General features: G+C 30.3%; 1 long non-coding RNA gene across 1 annotated transcript; it reads left to right on the forward strand.

Moving 5' to 3' along the window:
• The first annotated feature begins 1,622 nt into the window (after positions 1-1,622).
• On the forward strand, positions 1,623-7,280 carry LOC146996061 (uncharacterized). The gene is made up of 3 exons (XR_015042823.1): positions 1,623-1,988; positions 4,521-4,610; positions 7,118-7,280. It is a non-coding gene; the product is annotated as an uncharacterized LOC146996061 (long non-coding RNA).
• The last annotated feature ends 934 nt before the right edge of the window (positions 7,281-8,214 follow it).

Raw genomic sequence — 8,214 nt, forward strand, 5'->3', positions numbered from 1 at the left:
TTCTCAGAAATATTGGATGGAAGGTGGTCTTCCCATACATGCAAAATTTTACATTTCATTAAAAATGAATTCGGCATTATTTAACTATTTCCCTATTAATTAATTAATTAGATAAAGAAAAAATTAGGAAATAGTACTGTTTATTACGGAGTAATGTAGGAAGTTCTACAGAACTATATTCTTTCGCGTCATTGCACATTGTATCCGGCAAACTACTAGTTCCTCGTATTCTTCCGCAAATCCATAAACATCTGTCTGATTTGAAACGAAATCATGGGCAAAATTTATGAGAAAATCCTTAACAATAGACTCACAAACTTCCTAGAAAATAATGACATTATTGATAACTTACAATTTGGATTTAGAAAAGGTCACTCGACCACTCATCAAGTCTTAAATCTTGTGGAAACAATAGCTCTTGCGTTTCAGAAAAAAAGTGCAGTTGCCGCATGCTACCTCGATTTTGAGAAAGCTTTTGATCGAGTGTGGCATGCTGGGCTAATTCTAAAACTCATAGATCTCGAAATTCCTAAAAATTTAATTAAAATTATCTTCTCTTTTCTATGTAACAGAACTTTCCAAGTCAGAATAGGTAATACCTTCTCCAAAAAGAAAAGGATGTTTTGTGGCGTAGCTCAAGGCAGTGTTTTGAGCCCAAAACTTTTTAATATTTATATTAACGATCTTCCTCAACCTCTTAACTCCAAAGTACTCAAATATGCAGATGATGCTGTTGTACTCTCTGAATCTATTCAACCTCAACTGGCCATTAACAACCTCCAAATGTATGTTAACAATATTGCACACTGGTGCACAATTTGGAAAATAAATCTCAACGCTCACAAATGCAATACTGTTCTCTATAGACGTTATAAAAAACTTCAGAATGTCAACACTGAAATTAAAATCAATAGCACTCTTATCCCACATAATGATGCTTACAAATATCTGGGTGTTTATATCGATAAACAGCTGAACTTCAAAACCCACCTTCAATACATTGCCAATAAAGGGAATTCTGCTTATATGGCTATCTATCCACTTATTGGACGTAACTCCAAACTTAACTTACATACAAAAAAGATTCTCTATACTTCTCTCATTAGACCGATCCTTACATATGCCGCCCCTGCTTGGGCTATTGGCAATAAAAATGAAAGGAAGAAGATTGGTATTTTACAAAATAAAATATTAAGATCAATCACAAACGCTCCCTGGTTTATCAGGAATAAAGATATCCAGAAAGACCTCAAAATTCCTGATCTTATGGATCACATCCTCACCATATCTCACAATTTCTTTGAGAAAGCTAGGAATAGCGAGTACCAAGCAATCAAAAACATCATTGATTATGATCCAACTATTGAACATACGGTAAAAAGGCCGCGGACAATACATCACAATCCTAGATGGTGATTGTAAATATGTAAATAGTGTATATATCTTTTCCATTTACCCAAGATCTCATTTATTCAAGTTTATTTCTATTATTTTAATTTCCATTCAATTGAATCAATCATGTGACCGCTCTGGTCAAATAGAACTTTGCGAACTAAGTTCTTCTCTGATTGGCTGACCCACATCACGTGGGTTTCACTTGTTGCTTAGAATTCTAAGTGCTCCTCTCTCATTCAGGGAGTGGATGCCGAGGTTGAAGGATTGCTTTCCGATCTGACCGCCATGCCGCCTGACTGCACGTGAACTGAGACCACTGCCGTAATAATTGCTAATGCCAAATTGCTTATCACATGTACAGCTAAAATCGCAGGATTATCTCCTATAAATTTTTCGCCTCTGTGCGGGTGCTTATGCACTACTACTCTCTCTAACCAACTGGCCGAATGGCATGATCAAAACCGATTGGATTAAGGCTCTTTGTAGCCAAGGCCAAATTTGTAAAAGATACCGATTAGATTAGATTAGAAACGAAATCCAAAATGGCTGCGCCATGAGGTTAACTTGTATGGATATTTTTTGTTGCATGAAAGGTAAGTTCATTTGCAATACTTGTATGTTTACTTTTTTTGCTTTTCGAATTTATGTTATTTATGTCATTTTGACAGTTAAATGTTTCACAGCTTTATAAATTGTTACCATTCTGTCGTGAATTACGTGTATCTCAATGGCTGGCTGTCATTTTCAAATATCTAATTTGCCCTGCTATCCAAGTGTTTATGACTGAATTTTTTTTAGTCTAGTTTATGCATTCAGTTTCAAAATAATATGTGTGATCAGATTGCTTATTATTTTATTGCAGCAATAAATTTATGTTAAATAGTTTGAACAATTGTATAAAAATAAGAGTTTGCATTGTTTTGTCCCAAATATGTATGGTTGAAACATTATCTTAATCTAGTTTGTAATTCAACTTTTTTTGGGGGTACTGTTCTGTTATTGGGACCAGAATCGGAAATGTATGAACCTGTGTTCGTAAGTATGTGCATAGATGTGTATATGTAGACACACAAATATACAAGCATACATAAATACAATTCTGAACCCGGTCCTGATAACAGAACAGTACCTTTTTTTAATCTTTTTTGAATATTTTATAAAAGGATTAAGCATTTTTCAAACTGCATATCATTTTAAGATTTGACATGCAGGAAGACAAAATATGGTCATTCAATCAAATGCTTATGATTGCTTTTAACATTTTCTCATAAATATTGTTTGCATTTTTATTGTATTTTAGATACTTTAGTTGTGTAAAGTGAACATGAGAATATTAGGAAAGCTGAAGAATATGAATAGCTTATAGAGTAGTATTTTTTCATCGAGCCCATTGTTTTAGAAACCAATGCACCATTATTATATGCTGGCTTATTTTATAGTTATATGCAGTTTAATTTTATGTTCATGTTACTGTAATATTGTCATTATAATAAAAGTATTGATAATTTTTGTTGAATCTTGTAAGTTGCCTAACATTCAGAATTATTACTACCGAATTTTACTGATAGGTTTTTTTCGAGTTGACATAATCTGTCTGATAAATAAAATAAACTAATGTTTAAATTATATACATTTCTCTTAATGTTTCATTGAAAGTGAGATGGAACTATAAATGCTATCCAGAAAAGTGAATTCTTTTTGCCTGAAATAACAAACTGTACTAAACGATTAATGTTTATATCAATTTAGAAATGTCAATATTAAAGTTTCTCCCCCTTCTCTTCTTTGATTTTGAAATAATTTATAATAAAATAATATATGCATAAGTGTAATTAATGTTCAATAATATAATTTATTTTTACTGATATTTTTATATTTCTTATCTGGGTTTTCTTTTGGTGTTAGAAGGAGGAAAAGACTGTAATGTTTTAATTAAGGAAATAATTAAAACATTACTGTCTTTTAAATAACACAGTTACAGTAATGTTTATTGAAGCAATCAGTACTGTGTGATTGCAAGTGATTGAATAATGTTAAAATGCATTGTTCATAAGGAAATTTGCTTATCTTTGTGTTATAGATTTTATTTTGACACAAGCTGAAATTTGAATTATTGGAAGCACTTTGAAAATCCAAATTATTTCCTAAATCATTAATCAGGCCAATATATAACATACAAATTTTCATACAAAATTATTTCTTTGAGCATATTATAAAGAGCTCATTTAATTTTATTATTTGTACAAATTTTAGACAAAAGTAGCATGTAACAGTTAAAGATTTATTGAAGCCTACTTGTTACTTGTGGTAACAAAGAAGTGTGAAAAATATTGCCACATTAGCGAACATGACGATCATTGATGCTTAGTTTAGTAATTTAATAATATATTGAGAAATGCTGGGAACTTTCAGAAGTAGACATTTCGGAAATGATGGGCTTGATAAGAAATTTACATGGTTTTATTATTTATTCTTTAGTTAAGAATGGATTTTAGATATTCATGTGAAAGAATTCTGTTTAATTATATGTGAAAGAATTGTTAAAGTTTGGCATTTAAAAAAAATGAATTAATAATATGCAATTATCTTTTTATTATACATATATTACTATATATTTCTAATGCGCTATGTAAATGTCAATGCTAAACAATTGAGATACTATTGTCAGGGCAATCTTTTCTTATACATGAAAAATTCTGATACTTTCTTATCATCTGCCCTCACAGCTTCAACTTATGCTAAAACAGCAAGAGTATGCACACGATAATAGCAAACTATGAATATGCATACCACACACATGTATTTACATACTTTATATTTAATCTTTATTTCTGAATAGTATTCCATTGGATGAAAAATATGTGAATATTGACCAAATGTATATATTTTTGTGTGTGTGCATCCTAAAATTTCTTGTTTCTTATAAAGTGCTTATTTGAATTACTACTTGTGAAAAGAGCAGTAGATATGAACCATAAACTAACCATTTTGCCAATTTTCACAGCTTTGCAGATAGTCAGAAAGCACCAAAATTTGTAATAATGTTAAGTTTAAATGATGTTCTATACTTTTGTTAATTTTTCTATTCTATTAATTCTATTACTGTGTTATCAAACTTTCTGCAGGAATTTCAACTGGTTAAGATGTTATTACCATGTGGAGAAGAATTTGGTTTTCAAGCTAGAAAAAATTGCAGCTAAAGGATTTTGTAGAAGGTCAGTCAAACTGGTTTCAGTTAATTATAATTTAATTTTGGGTGAAGAATTCTCAAATTTATTTATCATAAGTGTCTAAAGGTCTTCTAAATTAAATTCTACTTGTTTTTGAAATTTTTCATAACATTCATTCTTTGATTATTATTATTATTATTATTTTTAATTTACTAACTTATATCCAGGCACATAATGTTGCATTTAATGCCATACCTTAAATATTGTAAAATGTTAAAATAATACATTTCACTTAAAATGTCCACTTTAACATGTCCAATAATTGTTATTTTAACTCCGATATCGTAATAATATCAAAATTCCTTACTTTTTGATAGGTAATCCAAATGTAAAACAAGAAAAGAAAAAATTAAAATCTAGAAGTATATTTATTTCATACCTCTAACAAATAAAAACAACACAAGCACTTTTTACTGTCTATCTGCATAGTGTGGCATGTCCCGTAAGACTGAGATTTGTATGGTCAAATCCGTTTCAGTTAAAGGAAAATGCACGCACAGTCTTCTGATTTTCCCTTCGATTAAGGATTCTGTATATACTAGCATAAGAAATATATTAGTTAATGCAGTGTTATACATCAATATTTATAGACAATTATTGTGGCTATGTTTATTATAATTTTGTTCACTGTAATAGCTGGAGTGCCTAAACCATCATGCTGTGTAAACAAAACTCAAATCTTCATCCCTGCATACTGCTCCACTAGTGTTTAAACCACTGAAATGGTGATTATGGTAGAGCATCTTTGGTAAAAATTTACTCTACTGTAACCCTTGGCGAATCTTTTTTTATATATATATATATATATATATATATCAAGATCGTCACTTGAGAGGATCGGCACCAATTTCAAGGTGGCCGCTACACAAAACCAAAATAAGAAGTCAAAGACATACACAAACTCTGTGTCCATGTACACATCGACCTATTAAAACAGAGAACTGCACAAACTGGGCATTGTGCACTGCCTTAACTTTGCCATGTACACATTGATCTATTTTCACTTTAAGAAAATCAGAAAGTTAAAAATATTATAGTTACCAGAAAAAATTCGCCACTGTCTTAACACACAGACAACCAAAAACACACAAACAGAGAGGAATAAGTTACCAAAAATACATATTTCCTAACATAAAAACATTAAACAACAAACAAAAATTAACACACAGAGACAAAAAAATAAATGAAACGTCATTTTTTTAACATACCTTTTTTTTCACATGCATATGTTTAGGCTTCCCACCACCATCCTCCAGGTAAGCAATTCAATTAAATTTTTCGTCTCTTAGTCACCTCAGACATACTCAAACGATGGTACCCACACCAAAATAATAAATAGCATGTTCAAAATACAAGACCATACCAGTTCCGTGCAACCAAACACAGCAATTGAAAAGAATGGTAAGAACCAAAAACCTGGGACCGTACAAAAGGTTTACTATTAAAAAAAGTACCCCAAAACTAAATTTATCACAGCACGTTGGCAATATTTGCAGAAATAACTCCTTTTTATTGACAAAAAAAAAGTGTCCCCCCCCCCAAAGGCTACTTTCGCCAACATTATCAACATTAGGGTTACCGAAAAACTTATTTGATGCAATGGGCTTCCACATTTCACAAACAACCAATACCACTTTGCGATTTTTTTTTCAGACAGAAACCAAGGTGTACCATACAGTAAAGATTAGCCACATCTTCATTTACTACTGTTACAAGTACTTCTTTGGTAAATTACTGCGGTTAAATTCAAAAGTTTAAAATTGCATTAACATGTTCAGAGTCATAGCTAGGGTTTTCAGCGCTCAGGGACAACTGAAGATTTCGTGCCCCCTACTGCTTGCCAAGATGGAAAACATTTATTTCTAAAATGTTCTAACATCAGTTTGGCGCCCCTTGGATTCTGCACCCGGGGACAGATGCCCCCCTCTAGCTATGCCCCTGATCAGATTTTATTTTCTGCATGTAGCTAACAATTACTTATGTGTTGTCAGATAAATGTTACCAGATGCAGTTAATTATTTTTTACTTGCCAATCTCATGAGACAAGTTTTTTTTTGCTCCTGCAAGACTTTACTTTGTGTTGCAAAATAAATTCATTCTCACTCTTTTTGGACTTGTCTACACATTAAATTTAAAATAGTTTTATGAATAGGTAAGATGTGATTATCATAATTTTGTTTCTCTCTTTATCTTGGCAACTTTATATGTTGATTCAGTATCCAGGTTACCTACCAGTGGCTGATTGATAAAACTGCTCATATGTTCATCTGGTGGTTTGAGTTTATTTTCTGACATAAAAAATTTTAAAAGGCATCCCCCCATGTTTATTTTACTATAATCGAAAAATCAAATAATTGCTACTCTGTTTATAGGTACTAAATGTTAAAATATTTTAAATGCTTCCTTTAATTTGCATTCATATAATCATTTGTTTAAATTTAATTATGAATTATATTCATATATAGTAATTGTGAGTGTTTTCTTTATTTTAGGTGCTGTGAAAGGCAATGACAGATATCCAATTTATCAAGAGTTCTTATATACACAAGAATACATGGATATAAGATTGTTTTTCATGAATTCAAATAAAATGTGATAAATTGGATTAATAAAAACTATTTTGAATTTTGAAAAGTGTTTTTCCTCTGTTAATCATAATATAGTGCCATAAATTTCTGAATGTGTTTATTTTTCATCCAAATAAATAGCTTTACAAAAATTTGTCATATTAATAGATATTGCATAATTTAGCATTATTATAAATATTTATTATAGCAGATTTAGCTGAACTACTTTTTTAGTCTCTTTGCAGATGAAGTCATAAAGGTAAGTGGTTAGATATTTTTCTGTATTCACCATTAAGTAATTTTATCTGGTAAATCACCATTACTTATATACTAAAGGTGAAAGAATAAGCTTCCTTGAAGATACAAAAATTTACAGATATTTAAAAAAATTGGTATACGTAAAAAAGTTCTTAAATTGCCACATATGCAAAACTGAAAATGTTATATATGAAATAGTTCAGAGATATAAATATTTTCACTATTTTTTAACTATAATTCACTGCATTTGTTATATATAATCACAGTTTAAGGTAGAAGTGCTTTTCTCACTGTGATTTCTCATGTATTTTGATTCATAAATCCACGTATTTTGATTTCTCTTTTGAGACCGAATAAAAAATGAATTAAACATTCTCGTTGACATTGAGAGTTGAATAAAAGCTCACCTCAAAATAAAATGAATTAATAAATGTATGGAAAATTTTACATAGCATATATTGAGCAGAAAGTGTAAACTGAATATACTTAGAAGTATTAATAATTGGTAGAGTTGATTGCGGAATGAATTGCATGGTAAACAGTAGATCTTTTGGAGTTTTTCTATGTTGCGTAAAATGCAGATTTAAATTTTTGATATTAATTTTCATATAAATGGCAATTACTGTTTTATTTTTCTCTGAAATGAATGGTTAGTAATAAAATTCTGGATGAGATAACCTTTAACATGCGCTAGAATTTACAAAGTTGAATTTGGTGCTGATTTCAACTGGTAAATTTCATTTTACTGAATTTTACATAAAATA

This window comes from Stegodyphus dumicola, chromosome 8 (genome assembly GCF_044657685.1).
Source record: "Stegodyphus dumicola isolate Sdum_Otavi_A_Nest chromosome 8, ASM4465768v1".
In the NCBI taxonomy this organism is placed as follows: domain Eukaryota; kingdom Metazoa; phylum Arthropoda; class Arachnida; order Araneae; family Eresidae; genus Stegodyphus; species Stegodyphus dumicola.